Consider the following 21,423-nt stretch of genomic DNA (forward strand, 5'->3'; position numbering starts at 1 on the left):
ATTTTGACCAGGGGTGCCCAAACCTTTACATGCCACTGTAAATTATGCACCACACAAACAATTTAAATGACCCTTCAAAAGTGATAAATAGGCTGAATATGTACATAATTATATACACACAGACACACACACACATGTATGTAGTGGTAAATGCACTCATTTTTTAATGATAAACTACAGTAATTTACTTATTCCAGTTTGAATAGCTAGTTGATCTCTAAAATATATATCTTGGTTGGGATCTAAATTATGCATCTCAAGATGTGGCACAAATGGTGTGAACTGTGTCCTAATCCAGTGAGCCAGGCAGGCAGTGAATTATTTATAGGCCTGGATGGAGAGAAAGTATTATTTCCAAATGCTCGATTCATTTAACAATGTCCTACGTGTTGTTATACATGCCACCTGCATCTGGCAAAAATAGAATTGCTAAAAATATCCATATACTTTTTAAAACTGAAATATGTCATGTAGCTTCTACTCATTTATATGGGACTTAATGTCAAAGTGAATGTCTTCAAATTAAAAAAATATATACATGTATATATACATTTTTTTTTATCAGGAGACATAAAATCAAATGCATATGGACATAAGACCCCACAACAAGAGTCCCATTTCAGGCCTTCTGAGGTCATGGACACACAGCTGCATGGCTCGTAACAGTAACAGCTCAGTTATCAGAGCTGCAAGTAAACAATGAACGCTTGTGAATGATCTTGAACAACTGAGGAACTGATACAGAAGGAATATAAGGAAATTGTATAACTTTTAATGATAGACAACACACTCATTGGCAGAACCAGTACTACCCCTTTAACAGTTTTGTCTAGCCGCGTACTGAGGACCTCTTGTCATCCACCCCTTCCAGCCAGGCGATGCAGCTTTCCTGGTACACGTCTCTTCCATTATGTTATATTATATTGGAACCTGCTACACTCGTGTAACGTATTCCTTTCTGGCCTGCATTCCTCAGGTACAGGCAGATCAACTGTTCTTGTGATGACAACTTGTAATGATAGTATAGATGCAAACAAAATATATAAAAAAAGAGGGGGGGGGGCAGGAAAATCTATTATATAGAATTAATTACAAAAGATTGCCGATTACCGAGAGAATCATGTCCACGATCTTCAGATGGCGTCGACCATACAGTGTCTCATCACAGTCCATTTGCCAGGTGCAAATTTATTTATTTTTTTATTGCCCCAGGGGCATTTAGTAGAGTTTATAACAAGGTCCAAGGTTGTTCTTTTTTAGTTTTCCAAAAGATTCCTGGGGCTCATTCAGAAGACCATGTAAAAAAAGACGCGTGTTGTCCAAGTAACTCAAAAAGCACACTGACCAATAAAATTCAATAAGGTGATTCAGATCATATGTTTGTCTTATCCCGGCCTTAAACGGAACCTGCCAGGTGCAATATGCACCCAGAACCACGAGCAATTCTGGGTGCATATTGCTAATCCCTGAGTAACCATTCCTGCATCTAGTAGCATAGATAAAGAGATCTTTAGAAAAAGTATTTCAAAATATCTTTTAGCGTTTGCTAATGAACGCGGGGACTAGTCCCCTGGGCGTTAGTTCCCCGGCCAGTCGCCCCCAGTAGCATGTTAGTATGTCCCTGTGGGTGTGCTAACATGCTAATGAATATGTAGCGTCACAGGATGATCTCACTCACCTTTCCGCTGCTATCGCGTCTGACGGGGGATTTCGGCTGAGTGCGAATGACGCACTGGAGTTTGGGTCATGCACACTATGAAGCCGGGTGTATAAAAAAGCCGGGTATATAAAAAAGCCGGGTGTACACGTCCTGGCTTCAAGCTGAAGTAGTGCGCATGACCCAAACTCCGGGGTTATGCGCACTGAGCCAAAATCCCCCGTCAGACGCGATAGCAGCGGAAAGGTGAGTGAGATCATCCTGTGACGCTGCGTATTCATTAGCATTTAGCACACCCACAGGGGCGTACTAACATGCTAATGAGGGGCGACTGGCCGGGGAACGAACGCCCAGGGGACTGGTCCCCTCGCTCATTAGTATATGGTAAAAGATCTTTAGAAATACTTTTTCTAAAGATCTCTTTATCTATGATCGTGTATGCAGGGACAATTCGACAGGGATTAGCAATATACACACAGAACTGCTCGTGGTTCTGGGTGCATATTGGACCTGACAGGTTCCCTTTAAAGAAGCCCTCGCAACAAAGTTTTTAACCTCTTAAAGGGAATCTGACAGCAGATTTTTGCTACCTCATTTGAGAGCATAATGATGAAGGCAGGAAGATGCTCAATCTAACGATGTATTACTTTGATTAGTGGCCGCAGCCATTCTGACACTGTGAAAGATATTATTATTAGCATGTAACAGAGCTTTGGGAGCTTCCTCTACCCACCTCAGGCTTTCAGTGTACATCTATAGACAGAAGAACCTAATAACAGAAGGGGCGGAGTCGGACTACAGCTCATGAGTCCTCAGACCCACTAATGATAAAGCTAAGAGGCTTAAACTAACATAGCCGGTAAATAAAAACAGACTTTGAGATGAGACTGCTGGCTGTAAACTGCATTTTAACTCTTAGTGCTCATGCGCACGTAACTGCTGAATATTCTGCAGCGATTTGACAGCACATGTGCGCTTCAAATCGCTGCAGAAACACTGCGTAATGGATGCAGTTTTTATTTTTTTTAGGAAAAAGCCGATTTCATGCGCTATGGCTGCTGCCCCCACCATAGACAGCGTGGGAGCTGCATCCATAGCGCACGGAATAATTGACATGCTCATTTTATGAACGCACAGATTTGGGTAAAAATTTTAGCATCCAAATCGCTACGTTCATAAAAGCATCGTGCGCACGTATCATGCACAATCTTCATAGATTGTGCAGGGGGAAGCAGGACGCATGCACTTACGCTGCAGTGCTATACACAGTAAAAATGCATGCAATTACGCAACGTGCGCACAAGCCCTTAGAGCATGCCGGCTTCAGATTACATAGCAAAAAAGTCCTGACAGAGTGTCTTTAACCTCATAGCGACGGCCGTACGACTTAAAGAGGCGGCAAAACAGGGTACTTATTCTGTTCCGCCGCTTTAAAGCGGCGGCCCGAAAAAACCCTGTAGCGCCCCCCAGCGACCGAAAATCTCGGGGGTTTCAGCTACCGGGGGTAGCTGAGACCCCCCAGATTATGAATCGGGGTGTTTTTTTTGGACCCCGATCATGTGATCGGCGGTATACACCGTATACCGACGAACACATGAAAAAAAAAGAAATGGCCGGTAAAACTGATTTCTTTTTCATCTGACATGATCAAACATGTCAGATGAGAAAGAAATCTAACCCCCTAGTGCCCCCAAAGCCCCCGGTACCGGAGAGTCCCCCCACCCCCACCCCTACCCCCACCGGACATCCAAAATGGCGCCGAAGCGCACAGAAAACTGCCGCCGGCGCCGGCTCTGCAGTCATTTCCCTCCGATCTGAAATGATCAAACATTTCAGATCGGAGGGAAATGTCCTCCCCCTGACCCCTCCTCCGGTCCACCGGAGCCCTCTGGTCACCGGAGCCCCCTCCGGTTCTCCAGAGCCACCACCCCCCTCCCCCCTCCACCCTCCGGAGCGTGGAAGATGGCGGCGCACAGCGCGCGGCCGCCTTCATTCTGCTCTTTCTGCCGCATGTGACACGTCACATGCGGCAGAAAGGTGTCCCCAGGTCCCACTAGGTCACCCCCCCCCAAGCCCCCGGTTATACGTTACCTGTCTGCCGCTCCGGGCCCACGATCGCCGCCTCCTTCTTCAATGCTGGCGGCGCATGCGCAGACAGCGGCTGTCAGCTGGATCCCTGCAAGCAGGGATCCTGCTGACGTCGCTGATGCACAGGCTCCACTGTGGACCGGGGGAGGGTGAGTGCAGTGATCTGCAGCCACACTCCTCACATGGAGAGGCTGCTGTTCCAGAAAATGGGGGGTACGTTCTGTGAGCGTGCCCCTCATATTCTGGAATGAGGTTACTGCAGGTCACTCTGCCCTAGGTTGGACCGGGGCAGTGTGAGTGCAGTAATTCTCAGATTACTGCACCCACACTGCTCATGGAGAGCTTGCTCTTCCAGAAAATGGGGGATACGTTCCCTGAACGTGCCCCCCATATTCTAGAAGATCCAGAGTCGGCGCGGGACCTCCAAAATGGATTACAGCGACCGGAATTTCTTTATTTTCAATAAATTGGTAAAAGAGGAATGTTTCGGGGAGTGTTTTTTCAAATAAATTTTTTTTTTGTCTTTTTTTTTTCTATTACTGACTGGGTTAGTGATGTCGGGTATCTGTTCAGATGCCGTGACATCACTAACCCCAGGACTTGATGCCAGGTGACATTACAGCTGGTATCAACCCCATATATTACCCCGTCTGCCACCGCACCAGGGCGCGGGATGAGCTGGGGCGAAGCGCCAGGATTGGCGCATCTAATGGATGCGCCACTTCTGGGGCGGCTGCGGCCTGCTATTTTTAGGCTGGGAAGAGTCCAATAACCATGGCTCTTCCCACCCTGAGAATACCAGACCCCAGCTGTCCGCTTCACCTTGGCTGGTGATCTAATTTGGGGGGGACCCCACGTTTTTTTTTTTTTTAAAAAAACGCCTGGGGAGCCCTCCAAATTGATCACCAGCCAAGGTGAAGCTGTCAGCTGTGGTTTGCAGGCTACAGCTGTCTGCTTTACCCTAGCTGGCTATCAAAAATAGGGGGGACCCCACGTCGTTTATTTTAATTATTAATTTTTTGGGGGGCTAAATACAAGGCTAGGCACCCTTTAGTGCCACATGAAAGGCACTAAAGGGCGCCAGCTTAGAATATGCAGGGGAATGGGACGTTATATTTGTTTGACATCTATCCATTCATCCATTGTAGCATTTTACGCTGTGTGCCCACAATCAGGGTTTGCAGCGTTTTGGGCGCAGAGTGTTTTCCCTGTGTCCATAATGCTGCGTTGTGCAGTAGAAGCACAGTGGAAGGATTTTTAGAAATCCCATGCCCAATGTGCTTCTTTTCTCCGCAGCATAAACCGACCTGTGGCGCAGCTTCCCGAGCCTCAGCATGTCAATTTATGCTGCGGAGATGAGTGTTCTCTGCAGGTAGCATAGAGCTCCACAGCGGCCTGAACCCAAATCGTGGGCTTGGGCAGCTGCGTTCTCCCGTGGACAACACTCACATCTCTGCAGGAGGCTGACACTGTGTACTAGATGCCGTGTCGCTGGATCATGGCCACAGAGCCTAACAGTGAGACATTTGTTGCTACAGCAACATTTTTGTGAAGTACCTGTGGATTCAAAATGCTTACTATACTCCTGAATAAAATCCAGTTTCCAAAATGGGGTCACTTGTGGGGGTTTTCTGATGTATAGGTACCCAAGGGGCCCTGCTAATGTGACATGGTGCGCGCAATTTATTTCAACTTTTCCAGAATTCAAATGGTGCTCCCTCCATTCCAAGCCCTCCCATTTATCCAAACAGAGGTTTTTGGCCACATGTGGGGTATCCCTGTGCTCATAAGACATTGGATAACAACCTGTGGGGTCCACGGTTTGTTGTTGTCTCTTGAAAAAGTGAGAAATTTGATGCTAAAGCAACAGTTTTGTGAAAAAAATGAAAATTTTCAAAATGGCAACCTAAGCTTATCAAATTCTGTGAAGTACTCGTGGATTCAAACTGCTCACTATACACCTTGATAAAAGCCTTGAGGTGTCTTGTTTCCAGAATGAAGTCACTTGTGGGGGACCTCCACTCTTTAGGCACCTCAGGGGCTCTCCAAATGCAACCTGGCGTCCGCAATTGATTCCAGCCAATTTTGCAGTCAAATGGCACTCCTTCCCTTCCGAGCCCTGCCATGCGCCCAAACAGTTGATTTCCACCACATATAAGGTATCGCCAAACTCAGGAGAAATTGCACAATAAATGTTATGCTGAATTTTTTCCTTTTACTCTTGTAAAAAAAAAAGCTACCTGGTTGAAATAACAATTTTGTGGTAAAATTTTATTTTTTTTTTTTCATGGCTCAACGTTATAAAATTCTGTGAAGCACCTGAGGGTTCAGGGTACTCACCAAACATCTAGATAAATTCCTTGAGGGGCCTAGTTTCCAAAATGGGGCCACTTGTGCGGGGTTTCTGCTGTTTAGGTACCTTAGGGGACCTCCAAATGCGACATGGTGCCCGCAATCTTTTTCAGCCAAATTTCCTTTCTAAAATTCAAATATTGCTCCTTTCGTTCCAAGCCCTCCCATTTGTCCAAACAAAGGTTTCAGACCACATGTGAGGTATCACCGCGCTCATAAAAAAGTGGTTAACAAACCTTGAGGTCAAATTTTTGGAATTACCTCTTGAAAAAGTGAGAAAATTGATGCTAAAGCAACATTTTTGAGAAAATTATTAAAATTTTCAATATGACAACGTAACGTTAACAAAATCTGTGAAGTACCTGTGGATCCAAAATGCTCACTATACCCCTAGATAGAAGCCTTGAGGGGTCTAGTTTCCAAAATGGTGTCACTTGTGAGGGATTTCTTCTGTTTAGGTACCTTAGCGGACCTGTAAATGCAACATGGTGCCCGCAATCTATTTCAGCCAAATTTGCTTTCCAAAATTCAAATATTGCTCCTTCTGTTCCGAGCCCTCCCATTTGTCCAAACAGAGGTTTCTGACCACATGTGGGGTATCGGCGCGCTCATAAGAAAGTGGGGAACAAGTTTTGAGGTCCATTTTGTTGTGTTATTTCTTCTAAAAGTGAATAAATTTGGGTTAGAGCAACATTTTTAGGTAAAATTTAATTTTTGCTTTTTTTCATTCCACATTGCTTTTGTTCATGTGAAGCACCTGAAGGGTTAATAAACTTCTTGAATGTGGTTTTGAGTACTTTGGGGGGTGCAGTTTTTAGAATGGTGTCACTTTTGGGTATTTTCTGTCATCTAGGCCTATTGAAGTCACTTCAAATGTGATGTGGTCCCTAAAAAACTGGTTTTGTAAATTTTGATGTAAAAATGAGAAATTGCTGATAAACTTTGAACCCCTCTAACTTCCTAACAAAAAAAAATTTTGTTTCCAAAATTGTGCTGATGTAAAGTAGACATGTGGGAAATGTTATTTATTAACTATTTTGTGTCACAGAAATCTCTGGTTTAACGGTATAAAAATTCAAAAGTTGAAAATTGCTAAATTTTCAAAATTTTTGCCAATATTCAATTTTTTTCATAAATAAACACAAAAAATATTGTCCTAAATTTGGTACTAACATGAAGTCCAATATGTGACGAAAAAACAATCTCAGAATCACCGGGATCCGTTGAAGCGTTCCAGAGTTATAACCTCATGAAGTGACACTGGTCAGAATTGCAAAATTTGGTCTGGTCATTAAGGTGAAAATTAGCTCCGTCACTAAAGGGTTAATATACTGCAGTCTTCATATTATACACAAGTGGTCAAAATTGTTGGTACCCTTTATTTAATGAAACAAAAACCCAAAATGGTCACAGAAATTACTTGAATCTGACAAAAGTAATAAATAAAAAAATCTATGAAAATGAACAAATGAAAGTCAGACATTGCTGTACAGCCATTCCACAAAATGTGTTAACCCCTTAACGACCGCGGGCAGTAATATTACGTCCTAGCGGTCATAACATTACTGCCCGCGGTCTGCCGGCGGCAGCATACCGCGACCGGCGCACATCTCAGCTGATTTTCACAGCTGAGAAGTGTGCCTGCTAAGCACAAGCAGAATCGTTATCTGATCGTGCTGTTTAACCCCTGTAATTTCGCTGTCAATATGTGACAGCGCCATTATAATCGCGATCGCGGTAAAGTGTTACTTACCGCCCGATACCAGAAGTCACGTGACGTGATCACGTGACTTCCAGTGGTTGTCATGGTAGCACAGGGTCATGTGATGACTCCTGTACTAGACATGAACTACTTTCAGTTTCACCTGGCCCGGAGCCCAGTGAAGCAGAAAGTCCAGACCATATCTGCGGTTTACAGCTGTGTAGCTGTGATCAGCAGATAGGGCAGAGTGATCGGATTGCTGATCGCTATAGCCCCCTAGGGAAGCTAGTAAAATAAAATTTAAAAAAAAGTTTTAAAAAAATGTAAAAAAAAAAAAAAACCCCTAAAAAGTTCAAATCACCCCCCTTTCGCCCCATTGAAAATTAAAGGGTTAAAAAAATTAAAAATGCACACACATTTGGTATTGCCGCGTTCAGAAACGCCCGATCTATCAAAGTATAAAAATTAATCTGATCAGTAAACGGCGAAGCGGCAAAAAAATTCAATGCCAAAATGACGGTTTTTTATGTCATTACAACTTTTGCGCAAAATGCAATAACAGTTGATCAAAACATTGCATCTGCGCAAAAATGGTACCGTTAAAAACGTCAGCTCGAGGCGCAAAAAATAAGTCGTCACTGTGCCATAGATCACGAAAAATGAGAGCGCTGCGGGTCACGGAATATGGTGTAAAACGTGCGCCACTTTTTTTAGACAAACTTCCAATTTTTTTTTAACCCCTTATATAAAAGTAAACCTATACATGTTTTGTGTCTACGAACTCGCACTGACCTGAGGCATCACAACCGCACGTCAATTTTACCATATAGTGAACACAGTGAATAAAATATCTCAAACACAATAGTGCCATCGCACTTTTTTTGCAATTTTTCTGCATTTGGAATTTTTTTGCCCTTTTGCAGTACACTATATGGTAAAACTTATAGTTTCATTTAAAAGTACAGCTCAATCTGCAAACAATGAGCCCTCACATGACCATATTGACTGAAAAATAAAAAAAAAGTTACGTATCTTAGAAGAAGAATGGCGAAAAAAAAAACAGAAAGTGGGAAAAAAAAAACCAAAAAAAACGGCCAGTCGTGAAGGGGTTAAAAAGTAAAACTCATGACAGAGGCCTGGACAGAAATGATGGTACCCCTGAAAATGTGACAAAAGGGACATGTTAAATCAAGGTGTGTCCACCAGAAATGATGGTACCCTTAACTTAATATTCTGTTGCACAACCTTTTGAGGCAATCCCTGCAATCAAACGATTCCTGTAACTGACAATGAGACTTCTGCACACCTCGATAGGTATTTTGGCCACTCCTCAAGAGTAAACTGCTCCAGTTGTCTCGTGTTTGAAGATTACCTTTTCCTGACGGCATGTTTCAGCTCTTTCCAAAGATGCTCAGTAGGATTTAGGTCAGGGCTCATAGAAGGCCGCTTCAGAATAGTCCAATGATTTCCTCTTAGCCATTCTTGGGTGTTTTTAGCTATGTGTTTTGGGTCATGATCCTGTTGCAAGACCCATGACCTGCGACTGAGACCAAGCTTTCTGACAATGGGCAGCACATTTCTCTCTAGAATCCCTTGAGAGTCTTGAGATTTCATTGTAACATGACACCCTGTGCCACATGCAAAGCAGGCCCAGAACATAACAGAGTCTCCTCCATGTTATTTTCTTGATATGCATCATTTTTCTGTCTGTGAACATAAAGCTGATGTGCCTTGCCAAAAAGTTCCATTTTTGTCTCATCTGTCCAAAGAACATTCTCCCAGAAGCTTTGTGGCTTGTCAACACGTAGTTTGGCAAATTCTAGTCTGGCTTTTTTATGATTTTGTTCAACAATGGTGTCCTCCTTTGACTATGTGCGCACTAGAAATGTGAAGTTTCTCAAGAAAATTTCTTGAGAAACTTCTGCCAGTGAAAGATTTCCGGACCTGCGGAAAAAATCCGCACCAAATCCGCATACGTTTTTGCCGCGGATTTGCCGCGGATTTACCGCAGGTTTGTCCCTGCAATAAATAATAAAGATAATCGATAGACAGATAATGGATAGAGGGAAAGATAGATAGATGAATAGATAGATAGATAGAGGGATAGATAGATAGATGAATAGATAGATAGATAGAGGGATAGATAGATAGATGAATAGATAGATAGATAGATAGATAGAGGGATAGATAGATAGATAGATGAATAGATAGATAGAGGGATAGATGGATAGACAGATAGATAGAGGGATAGATGGATAGATAGATAGATAGAGGGATAGATAGATAGATAGATAGAGGGATAGATAGATAGATAGAGGGATAGATAGATAGATAGATAGATAGATAGATAGATAGATAGATAGATAGATAGATAGATAGATAGATAGATAGATAGATAGATAGATAGATGAGAAAAACCTATATAATGTTCCACCTCCCTGCATTTTCTAAGCTGGCACCCTTTAGTGACTTTCATGTGGCACTTAGGCCACTTTCACACCTCCGGTTTTTGCTATGCGGCACAATCCGGCACTTTGCATGAAAATCGCAACCGATTTTTTTTGCTGCCGGTTGCGATTTTCCTGCATAGACTTTAATTAGTGCCGCATTGTGCCGCATGGCCTTGCGTTCCGTCCGGTTTTTGCCGCATGCGGCAGATGTAGCCGATGCGGCGGCCGGATGGAACGTTGCCTGGCACGTTTTTTCGTGCGGCAAAAAAAACCGCATCGCGCCGCATTCGGCCGATGCGGCGCATTTTTCAACGCATGCCTATGGCGGCCGGATGCGGCGCGATGCGGCAATAACCGCATCCGGCCGCCGCATGCGGTTTTTGCCACTGCGCATGCTCAGTAGCATGCCGCAAGCGGCAAAAACCGGACTGGCCGCACAGGAAAAACTTATGCAAAGGATGCGGTGTTTTCACCGCATTCGTTGCATAGCTTGCACAGCCGGATTGAGCCGCAGAGCTCAAGCCGGATGTGTGAAAGTAGCCTAAAGGGTGCTTAGCCTTGTATTTAGCCATAAAATAAATAAATAATTAAAAAAAAATGACGTGAGGTCCCCCCATTTTTTTGTAGCCAGCTAAGGTAAAGCAGACGGCTGCAGCCTGCAGACCACCGCTGGCAGCTTCACCTTGGCTGATAATCCAAAACAGTGGGCACCCCACGCTGTTATTTTAAATTATATAAATAATTTAAAACAAAAAACGTGGGGTCCCCCCCATATTGGATCACCAGCCAAGGTAAAGCGGACAGCTGGGGTCTGATATTCTCAGACTAGGGAGGTCCACTGTTATCGGACACTCCCCAGCCTAAAAATAGCAGGCCGCAGCCGCCCCAGAAGTGGCGCATCCATTAGACGTGCCAATCCTGGCGCTTCGCCCCAGCTCATCCCGCGCCCTGGTGCGTTGGCAAACGGGGTAATATATGGGGTTGATGCCAGATGTGTAATGTCACCTGGCATCAAGCCCTGGGGTTGGTGAGGTCAGGCGTCTATCAGATACCCGACATCACCAACCCAGATAGTAAGAAATAAAAAATAGACAACAAAAAAAGTTTTATTTGAAAAAACACTCCCCAAAACATTCCCTCTTTAACCAATTTATTGAAAAGAGCACAATCAATTCCACGTCCGGCGTAATCCAATAAGGGGGGGGGGGCACGGCGATCCATACCATAGTCGCTGTCCCAGTCAATGAAAAACAGAATGTTCCCCATTGGCTGGGAGAGCAATGCAGTGACCTGAGCTAACATCAATAGGTCAGCTCAGGTCACTGCAGGGGATGACGAGCGCTGCCATCAGGAGCATAGATGAGATCATTACCTTCTGTGATCATCTCCTGTACTGCTGACGTCAGCGCTGTCACTGACTTATCGCGAGAGCCCGTGACGTCACCGCTAGTGACAGTCTCGGGCCGCTCGCGAGACGGGCATAGACAGCAGTGACCGCGGTGACGTCAGGAGGCAGGAGATCGTCACAGCAGGTAATGATCTCACCTCCTGACAGCAGCGATCGTCATCCCCGCGGCTCCCAGCACTGCAGGATGTCAGTGTCTGCCTGCGCTGCCGCGTGACAGGCTGCTGACACTGCGGGCAGACACTGACACCCTGCAGTGCAGGCAGCCGCGAGGCCGGAGCAGGACACACACTGCACGGGCACCTGGAGGTCGCACGGAAGTGCTTCTGTGCGGCGTCCAGGGAGTGTGACGTGTGTTTACTCCTCTCCTCTTCCTGGCATAATGACATCGCTTCCTGCAAAACCGCAGGCAGCGATGGGCATTACCGCAGGTAAATCGCGGCTATTCCGGTGGTATACCGCACATCATTGCTACCTGCGGAATACCCCCGGAATACCGCAGGTACCTGCGGAAATTAATGGACATGCACATTTTCTCAAGAAAGTTTCTCGTGAAAATTTTCTTAAGAAATTTTCTTGAGAAAAATCCGCACAGTGCGCACAACTATTTTTTTTTCTCATTGAATTTCATGGGAAATGTCTGCACAAAGATTGCAGACATTTCTCAAGAAATTTCCGGGGCAAATCCGCGGGAAAAACGGTCTAGTGCGCACATAGCCTTAATTCTCTCCCATGAAGTCCACTTTGGGTCAAACAACGATGGCTGGTGCGATCTGACGCGGAGCTCCTTGAGCTGAAAGTTCACCTTTAATCTCTTTAGGAGTTTTTCTGGGCGTATTATCCGTCTCTTTGGTTTGTCATCAATTTTCCTCCTGCAGCCATGTCCAGGCAGGTTGGTTTCAGTCCCATGGATCTTAAATTTCTGTATAATATGTGTACCTGTAGTCACAGGAACATCAAGCTGCTTGGAGATGGTCTTATAACCTTTATCTTTAACATGCTTGTCTATAATTTTCTTTCTAATCTCCTGAGACAACTCTTTACTTCACTTCCTCTGGTCCATGCTGAATGTGATACACACCATGTCACCAAACAGCACAGTGAGTATCTGTAGTCCTATATACAGGCCCACTGACTGATTACAAGATTGTAGACACCTGTGGTGCTAATTAGTGGACACAACTTGATTTAACATGTCACATTATTTTCAAGGTTACCATCATCTCTGTCCAGGCCTATTTCATGAGTTTTACTTTTTTTTAAACTCTGTGGAAGCATGGTTGAATCGCAATGTATGACTTTCAGTTGTTCATTTTCATAGATTTTTTTATTTATTATTACTTTTGTCAGATTCAAGTTATTTCTGTGACCATTGTGGATTTTTCTTTCATTAAACGAGGGGTACCAACAATTTTGACCACGTGTGTATAGCACTGTGTGCTTACAATTGCTCAGTTTGCCTCTGTACCCAGTTAATTCTTCTATTTTCTCTACTCTACATAGAAACAGGAAGTCTCTTGCCCCTGCATGAATCATCTCCAACTCCTGTCCCAGCTGCTTCGCGCCTCCCCCTTCCGCTGAGTTTTGCAGTGATGACTATATGCAGTGGAAAAAAAACAAAAAATACTTCATGATTTTACATAGAGCTTACAAGGATGTCATCATGTGATGTCATAGACCTAATGGAAAAGAGAAAAATGAACTGTATAGAAGGGAAAAATGACCAATTGTAAGTACACAGTGTTAAACAATATGATGACTGTAATATATGTTACGAGGATAAACATTTTGAGGGGAGTGCTTCTTTAAACTCAGTGGATATTGCATTCAAGCAGCGCATTGGTATACGTGAACAACTCAATATCGGTGCATAATTTTTTTTCCAGCAGTTTTTTACAGCGTGGTAGACTGCTTTACTGCTCAAAAGGGCCAACACAAGATAATAAAATGCATAATGCGACATTTGATATGTTACTTATAATAATGGGACCCTATGGGCAACATATGCCCTATAGAGACATATGTCTGCAGTATATAGAGGGTGATGTTACAAATAGCTCAGACAAAGAATCAGACGCCTTGGTCCCTGAGGATTAAATTGTGAACCTCTCCAAATAACGTTAGGTATCATCTGCATCGGATCCCATATCCATTACAGATCTGAACATTGCATCACCATCTCATTTAAATCCCAAAAATCGTGTATTAAACCAAAGAGCAATGTGCTAAAGAAAGAACATGACTAATACTAACTCGCTTTGTTAGAACGAATACAAAGGGAGTTGTATTTCTGTTTTTTCAGACAATTTCCTTAACTTCTCAATGTTTTTTTTTTTCCTGCAGACGTGTAATGTTGTCAAGCAAAAAGTAGCGGAGGCTTTATTTTGTCACTGTAACATTTCTAGCGGTTACATCAGGACTGTGTATGTATTCCACGGAGGGAATATACACGACAATGCACGTCCAATGGTTAAAGACATCAGTCACTCTCCCACAGCCTGGTCCATGCATAGTCATCCTCTGTTCACTGTCAGGCAATAAAGCTGTTGCATAACAGAGATGACTCCTTTTGTAGGGGGAAAGTAAATATGGTCTGTACTGCCAGAGGGGGAAGGAGACAGATTCTGTTTAGAGCCTGCCCACAGTAGCACAGATTAACAACATCACCAAGGGCTTACTTACCAACAGTTAAAATGCACTTCAAAATTCAGGACAACAGGCCTGACCCCAGGAATACTCCAAAGAGTCTACTATGGGGGTGGTTTTACCAAGCACTGCTCCCTTGTGGCAGTTTATGAAGTGTTTTTTTTAAGTGTGCATGGGGTGGACAAGGAAAATTATGAAAAGGGCCACTGCGAGATGTTTGGAAAATATCTTTAGTTCAAAAAGAGATTTTATATATATATATATATATTATATATATATATATATATATATATATATATTATTATTTTTTTTTTTTTTTTCACATATATACCGTATATATATTCACATACATACATACATACATACATACACTTTTTTTTTCCTCAACAGTACACAAGAAAATAGACTTTGTGATATGAATATGTCATTAGAAGAAATAAGCTTCTCTCCTACTGGAGTGATCATTCATTCAGTGTTCATTGACTATGGACTTTCCCATTGCTGAGAAAGGAAGTATCAGTTGGTGCCAATAATATTCTATGGAGTGTGTCTCTAGCTCCTACTTTCTTCATAGAATTGTAAAAGCACCAACTCCTGTCCTACCTCAGTAATGCGAATGTCTGTCTTCACCAAATATAGATTTGACCTATGAATTGAGAAGTGAAAGATCAATAAAACAAAAAAGAAAAAAAGGTTTCTCTGATTGGATAGTTTGTACATTTTCATATGTTCTATTGATTTATGACATAAAAGTTTAAATGACATTCACTCTTTAAAGAGAACCTGTCCACAATATTTACCTGGAAGCCACCACCCGCACTCTCCGTAAGTTTCCAAGGCTTTTGATCATGCCCTTATTATAGCAAAGCATCCTGCAATTTTTCTACAACTCTTCATCAGGCATGCAGTGAGAAGATGAAGGGGTCAGATATATTCTAGACTACACTGCCTGCCGAGGATAAGGCCCCTTTCACATTGCGCTTTTACTTACGTTCAGTGGTCCCATCGGGGCATCTGTCCGAACTGCCCCTCCCCCACCCCGCAAAACTTTTTCGAACGCATGCGCCGACAGGGCCATTGACTAATTGACTATAATGGAGCAAACTCCATTAGCATGTGCTCTGTCCTACACCATTTTTGCACATATTCGCTTTCTGCAGGTGGACACTCGAACGTAGTCGACTACGTTCGGGTGTCCGCCTGCAAAAACGCATATGTGCAAAAATGGTACAAGACAGAGCACACGCTAATGGAGTCTGCTCCATTATAGTCAATAGTCCTGTCGGCGCATGCGTTTGAAACATGTTTTGCATGGTGGGGGAGGGGCAGTTCAGAAGAATGCCCCGACGGGACCTCTGAACGTAAGTAAAAACACAATGTGAAAGTAGCCTAAGGCAACTGACAAACATGAATGTCCCTTCAAGTGCTGAGGGAAGCAGTCAGAAGCTTGCTCGGACATCATTCATGTCTCTGTGGGCACGATTACTGCAGGTTCTGCTTGTTAAGGGCTGAATTTGGTACAGCCCGTGTGACTAGCCAATCTACTTTAGAAAACTCAATACTAAACAACGTTTTTTCTCCAAAATTTCTGGGGCGCTTTGCTATAATAATGGCATGATGGGAAAACGTTGTAGGAGGTGGATACCGCGCTGAAGGTGGATTACAGGGGTAATTTCTGCTGAAAGGTCTACTTTAAAGAGGCTGTGATAATCACAATTAGTGTTGAGTGAGTAGTTGACTATTCGTATTCGCTATGCTGTTAGCGAGTACTGTCCGCTACTCGCATATTCGTTACGAGTAGTGGGCACAATGTAAGTCAATGTGAAATACCCGCTAAGTAGTGAGTAACCCAAAAGCTGTACCATTTACAACTTGCACGAAAAGTGTGGCTTTCAGGTTACTCGCTACTTAGCGAGTATTTCCCATTGACTTACATTGCACCCGCTACTCGTAACGAATATGTGAGTAGCGAACAGTACTCGCTAACAGCATAACGAGTACGAATAGTTAACTACTCGCTCAATACTATTCACAATGCATAGCCATGGGGTGAATGGCAGATTGCTGCAAACCATTCCAGTTCATCACTTAGGTTTCTTTTAGCTTATGGTTTCCCAAAATGAAATGATGTGAAGGATTTCAACCCAAATAAAAAAAATAAAAATAAAAACCAGTGAAATAAAGGAAATACGTATAGAAGAAAAACTTGTCTATAGATTTTTCTAACATGTCACTATTTTGTTTTAATTCTTTTCTATTATTCCAGCTAAACACATTTTTGGACTACCCATATATTCCAGAAATGATTGAAAGGTAAGGCTACACGTTTAGTACTTGGTGCACAATTTTCTGCACCATTTCTGCATCTCTTGGCAGGAAAAAAGGAGCTGCAAAAAATCCCTTTTTTGGTGCGGATAGATGCATTATTAACACTGTTTTTCTTTACTTTCAATGAAAAACAGTGTCAATGAAAAACGCTGAAAGAATTGGCATGCTGCATATTATGTTCTGCACTAAATCTGCAAAGAGAAAAACTCAACATGTGCATAAGGCTTCAGGATTGTCATTCACTGTGCTGACATCAGGATTCCCTTCAGGTTTTGTGACAAATCTGCTCTCAAAAACTCCACACTAAAAACACATGAGCACACAGATTAAAACATACTAAAGGTCTGACTTCTACAGCACATTCACATTAACCGACAAGCCTACAACCCACAGTCCTCCATAGCACCGCACGACCATCTCCACCCTCACCTACTGTATCCTCACCCATCCCACTCAGTCCACTATACCGCCGCACGACCATCTCCACCCTCACCTACTGTATCCTCACCCATCCCACTCAGTCCACTATACCGCCGCATGACCATCTCCACCCTCACCTACTGTATCCTCACCCATCCCACTCAGTCCACTATACCACCGCACGACCATCTCCACCCTCACCTACTGTATCCTCACCCATCCCACTCAGTCCTCCATAGCACCGCACGACCATCTCCACCCTCACCTACTGTATCGTCACCCATCCCACTCAGTCCTCCATAGCACCGCACGACCATCTCCACCCTCACCTACTGTATCCTCACCCATCCCACTCAGTCCTCCATAGCACCACACGACCATCTCCACCCTCACCTACTGTATCGTCACCCATCCCACTCAGTCCTCCATAGCACCGCACGACCATCTCCACCCTCACCTACTGTATCGTCACCCATCCCACTCAGTCCACTATACCACCGCACGACCATCTCCACCCTCACCTACTGTATCGTCACCCATCCCAATCAGTCCACTATACCGCCGCACGACCATCTCCACCCTCACCTACTGTATCGTCACCCATCCCAATCAGTCCACTATACCGCCGCACGACCATCTCCACCCTCACCTACTGTATCCTCACCCATCCCCTGTAGACGGTTAGCCCTCGTGGGCAGGGTCCTCTCTCCTCTGTACCAGATTATTGTACTTGTCCCTATTATGTGTACCCTTTTTACATGTAAAGTGCAATGGAACAAATGGCATAATAATAATAATGCTAATATGTACAAGGTCTGTTTGGACGCATATATTTGCATGGGCCCTTATAGGGAACCTTTCATATTGTGCCCGCAGTTCGATCTGAGGACAGCACGGTAGGGAGAAGGAGAATCTGATTACAATCATATATACGTTAGGTCTGGGAGAGGATTCATATAACATGTAATTTATTCACTGTAACCCCTGGTGTTTGTAGGAGTCCAGTGGGCGGTCCTCAGTGACTGACAGCTCTGGGTATATGGTCACAGAGGAAAGAAGATCCCGACCTGGGGGATGACAAATAACTGGGGATATGAATCCGATACTCATACAGAGAGGAGGAAAGTGGCAATTGTGACCGGGCGCAGGCAGCTGGTATTAACATCAACAAAGTTAAGGGATTTCAGGAGCCTTTAAAGAACAGTCTTCGTCATCAACTGCCCAAAACATCAGGAGCACGAGCCTATTGTAGAGAAGCTGATGACAGTAAAATCAGGGGCAAGGAGACAACGTGGGGCACCACGATAGGAAACATGACAAGCAATACCGCTGAGGCACAACAGGTGACGCTGCCGGGGCACGACATGCAGCATGCTGAGCGACACTGTGAATACGTGACAGGCGACACTGTGGGGGTACAACAAGCACCACGACAAGTGACACCGCAGAGGCACAACAGTCACCATGACGAGCAACACTGCAAGAACATTATCAGCGACGTTATAAGGCACGACAGGTGGTATAACAAGTGAACCTGCGGGACCACAACTGGCAGCAGAACGAGCGACACTGCGGGGACACGACAGGTGACGATGCGGCGGCACGACAAGCACCGCGACAGGAACATGACAGGTAACACCATGAGGGCACGACAGGCACCATGACAAGTGACAGTGCGGGAGCACGACTGGCAGCAGAACAACACTGCAGCGATACAACAGGCGGCATGACAAGTGAAACCGTGAAAGAACAACAGGCAGCAGAACAAGCGACACTGCAGGGACACGACAGACGACACCATGGGGCACGACAGGCAGCATGATGAGTGACACCACAGGAACACGATCGGCAATACCATGGGGGGACGACAGGCAGCATGACAAGCGACATTGCAGGGATACGGCAGACGACACCATGGGGCACGACAGGCAGCATGACAAGCGACATTGCAGGGATACGGCAGACGACACCATGGGGCACGACAGGCAGCATGATGAGTGACACCACAGAGACACAACCAGCGACACCGTGGGGGGACGACAGGCAGCATAAGCAGCACCATGGGGACAGGACAAGTGTCGCCATGGGGGCACGACAGGCAGCATGACAAGTGACATTGCAGGGACACGATAGGTGACACCATGGGGACACAACAGGCAACACTGTGAGGGCACGACAGGCACCATGACGAGTGACACCGCGGAGACACGACAGGCGATACCGTGGGGGGACAGGCACCATGAGTTGGACCATGGGGACATGACAGGTGATACTGTGGATGCATGACTAACCGCATGATGAGTGACACCGCGGGGGCACCGCAAGGACACGACAGGCAATGGTGCTGCTCTCATAACACAGCCGCATTACATGTGGACACACGGGCTCCTGTCATGGAGGGGCTCGCTCCTCAGCAGACCCTGAGAATGCAGTAGGTGCTCATTAAAGATGGAGACTGCTGCTTGTGCTCCATGCGTGGGCGACACACATCCAGCGCTGCTGACACGCGGGGACGCCGCGGACACCGGCCACACTGCAGGAATAGCCGCCGCCACGTCCGCCAGTGCTGGCACTTACCGTCACCTCTTCTCCTCCTTCACCTACCGCAGCGACTCTTCTGTCCTCTCCGACCGGAAGCACCCGGCCCAAATATCGCGACAATTCCCCCTCTCCTCTGTCAGTGCTGCGGGTAACACTCGCGAGATTTCAGCTGGTTTCCACAGTAACAGATGCAGCAGCGCTCTCCTCCGTTCTGCTGCAGGGATGAGTGGGCAGGCGGCCTGGTCCTCAGAAGCCGTGATGTTAATCCCCCACACACCCATTAGCGGCAGAGCCGTGACACTGAGTATGGCCAGCAGCCATGTGCACACTCCGTGCATGGGCAGGAGTATGGGGACAGGCTCAGCTCCCTCTCACCTCGGTGTCTGACATCCAGCCCTGCGCACACACATAGTGATAGGACGGCACCTACGCGGCTGTCAGTTATACTTTTCCCTTCTAGAAATGCCATTCACTTTGCTGGGACTAGGAAATCCTTCAGATTTTGTGACGAATCTGAGCAGAAAAACGCAACAAAACTGCAATGTGTGCACAGACCCTAAATATTCCACCATTACCTGAGAATGATATTACTGCAGAGTGGAAGGAGTCGGAGCCGTGGACACTGCTCTGTGGACGAGTCCAGGAGCCCATCATGACCTGTCCGCATTGTGCCAACAGTAGACCTCGGTGCAGGAGGGACAATTCTGTGCGCTTTTTTCCAGGGGTCGGTCCGGGCCTCTTAGTTCCATTGAAGGGAAATCTTAAAGGGGTTGTTCACTATCAGAACAACCCCTTCTCATTCCCTATGTTTGCGCCCGTTAAACTATAAAAGAGCTTATACCCCCCTCCCGTGCCGGTGCGGTTCCAACAGTGTGGCGCTCACTCTCCTGGGGCTCAGATGAGGTTGTGACGGGACACGAGCCCCACACCCAATCACCACCGGCTTCACTTGCCTAGTTTTGGTGAGATCCGTTCCTGATTTAAACCGGCAAAAAACAAAAATCCTCTTAGTGCTGCAGTGTGTGATATAGGGAGAGATTTAAATCTGTCCTGACATCTGCTACTAATAATCAACAATCCCAGCACTGCTACATCCCTTGTGTGTGTTCTACTAGGAATAGGTATTACAACTTCCTAAAAAAGATCCCAAAATTGACAAAACAATGGGTTCAGGTGTAGTGTAGTGCCTGTCAGCCACCATCTCAATTCATACCAGCTCAGTTGCATCCTTGTGTTGGCTTCATAGCGTACATAAACTCCATAGTACCCTACTGCTAAAAAAAATAGTGTAAGTTTAAAAAAAAAACAATTGCTGTCATAGCCTGTAGTTCTGCCTGAAACCAAATACCATAATATATAGCATCCTGGTGGTGGCTTCATATCTTACAGAACTTAGATAGCGGCCTGCTGCAACTAACACACAGTGTCAATGTTCCAAAATTTTAATTAAAACTCGGTGTCAATGGCTCTACTTCTGCCTGAAGGCCAATACCTTCCTAGCAACAACCTTGCATACTATTGGCAGCTTCATATCTTACAGAACCTACATAGTGTCCTGCTCTTACTAAAACACTTTGTCAATGTTACCAAATTTTAATTAAAACTCGGTGTCAGTGGCTCTACTTCTGCCTGAAGGCCAAACCTTACTAGCAGCAACCTAGAATACTTTTGGCGGCTTCATATCTTACAGAGCCTATATAGTGTCCTGCTCTTACTAAAACACAGTGTCAGTGTTACCAAATTTTAATTAATACTCGGTGTCAGTGGCTCTACTTCTGCCTGAAGGCCAAACCTTACTAGCAGCAACCTAGAATACTTTTGGTGGCTTCATATC

The 21,423-nt window shown here is 45.0% G+C and overlaps 1 protein-coding gene across 1 annotated transcript in view; it reads right to left on the reverse strand.

The window, feature by feature from the left end:
- ARF3 (ARF GTPase 3) overlaps positions 1–19,871 on the reverse strand; it is a 52,210-nt gene extending 32,339 nt beyond the window's left edge. The window contains exon 1 of the mRNA XM_075336932.1: positions 19,626–19,871. The gene's annotated coding sequence lies outside the window, so the exon portion shown is untranslated. The remainder of the gene's footprint in view (positions 1–19,625) is intronic.
- Between the last annotated feature and the right edge of the window lie 1,552 nt (positions 19,872–21,423).

This window comes from Anomaloglossus baeobatrachus, chromosome 2, assembly GCF_048569485.1.
Source record: "Anomaloglossus baeobatrachus isolate aAnoBae1 chromosome 2, aAnoBae1.hap1, whole genome shotgun sequence".
Lineage (NCBI taxonomy): Eukaryota > Metazoa > Chordata > Amphibia > Anura > Aromobatidae > Anomaloglossus > Anomaloglossus baeobatrachus.